We start from the raw sequence: 1,926 nt of genomic DNA on the forward strand, positions 1-1,926 counted from the left end.
AAATATCTAGTGGTGTATGTAGCCCAGGACATGTGAACAGAAAGAATTCTGGATATTTTGTGACTTTGTTGAGTGGCAGTGCAATCCAGGTGATGTAAGAGTGCCTCTGATTTCCAGCTCTGGTACTTCTTTCTTGGAGAAACCACTAACCTTCACAGACCCATGATTTTTTGGTCTGCACACTGACAATGGTGGTATGTGCTTGCGGTCCTCTGTAAAGGGATCCCAGCAGAGTTGGGGAAAGTTTCAAAATCAGCAAACTTTTTCATCATCTTGGAGCTGCACAAAGAGGAGCAGAGAGTTTGTGGGTGCTGAAAAGGCTCAGTATGTCTGTCACAGCTTGCTTTTCTCCCCAGATAGCAGATACAGAGTACTGGAAGCTCAAATGACTCAGAAAGGGAAGGGGAACCTGTGAAGTCAATGCTACCAAACCCAGCAACTAAGTGGTGGGGGAGAGACTTCCTCACTTTTGTGTCTGTGAGTAGGACAAAACATTCCTGGTGCCAGCCTGGAGCCAAGTAACCCACAGCAAGCTGTTCTGTGGGCAGTGCCAGCGGCGAGTGAGCTGAAGTACTGCAGCCAGGTAGACAGCCACGCACGCTTCTCCTCAGACCCAGACTGCTCATCTGGTTGCTGTCTAGATGGCACTGCCCTGGAACCTCCTACCCTGTACCTTCTGCCCTTCTTGCACACATTTGCTTGTGGGCTTTCCCATTGCACGGGACAGCAGTGCTGCTCACTCCTTGCTTGTTGCCCATGTAGGCAGCCAGTCTTCATTTGCCCCTGAGGACACCAACTCAAACATCAGCTGGAGGAAGGAACTCAAATGAGGAGAGAAAATGAGCAGTTTCTCCAGACACCCCTTAAAGACAGTTTCTGCAATTTTTATGTGCCGCCTGGTGAAATGCAATTTAGCTGTTAGGTTGGCAAGGGAAACTTTTATGGACTGTTCACGCCCTTTGGGCACAACCCCGGCCTCGTGTCTAAGCTCTCACACATGTGGGAAGCAGAAGTGCTATAGCAGGCGGCACAGTCACACACGCTGAAGTGAGATGAGAACCAGACTCACCTTTTTAGTAGCCTCTAAATGCCGCTGTATCCAAATAAACCCTTTCATTTGATGGGTGTGCAGAACAAATCCAGGTGGCAAGCACACAAGATTGACTTGTAAGGCAGAGGTTGAGCCATCACAGAGAAGAAGTTATGTATTGGTATAGGCATCAGGCACCCCAAATATCCACTGGCAACATTCTCTGGAAAATGTGAGCCCTAAAATTCCAGGTCAGTGTCTTGTGGAAGGGATTGCCGCCCCCCCGCCCCCACTCCCCCCCAGCTCAGCAGTTTCCATTTCATTTTTTGAATTATTAAAAGATCAAATGTTGGAATGCTGGATAGCCTGAATTCATTTGTCAGATCACGAAGTACTCATAACATTTCTCAGCCTTAATAACACATCTGCTCTTAAAATGTGGTCTCTTGATAATAGCTGGCTGAAAGTGTCTGAATTTAGGGATTATTTGAGACAACAGATTTCCTTCTATTTGGAATTGAATGAGGCATCTGCTCCCTCACCGTCAGCTTTGTGGGATATTCTCAAGGCAATCATAAAAGGGCAGATCATTTTGTACATTATGGGAAGGAAAAAAGACCTCTGTTGGCAATTACGAGACTTGGAAGGGTGAATTAGAGACCCACAAAGGTACCACTTCATGTCTAAAAATTCTAGCTATACCATCCATTCTCCCCTCTGTCTAGGGTGGGACACAGATTTATCTGATGAGTGGAGAGGGAGGGGACAATTTTCCCATCAAAGGCAATGTTGGCAAAAAGGAAAGAGAAAGAAAATTAATCAGAAAAGAATATGCGCACTCCATCTTGGATAACTGACCCAACAACATATTAGAGAGATTAGGACTCAGGATGGAG

This window comes from Taeniopygia guttata, chromosome 3 (genome assembly GCF_048771995.1).
Source record: "Taeniopygia guttata chromosome 3, bTaeGut7.mat, whole genome shotgun sequence".
Classification (NCBI taxonomy): Eukaryota; Metazoa; Chordata; class Aves; order Passeriformes; family Estrildidae; genus Taeniopygia; species Taeniopygia guttata.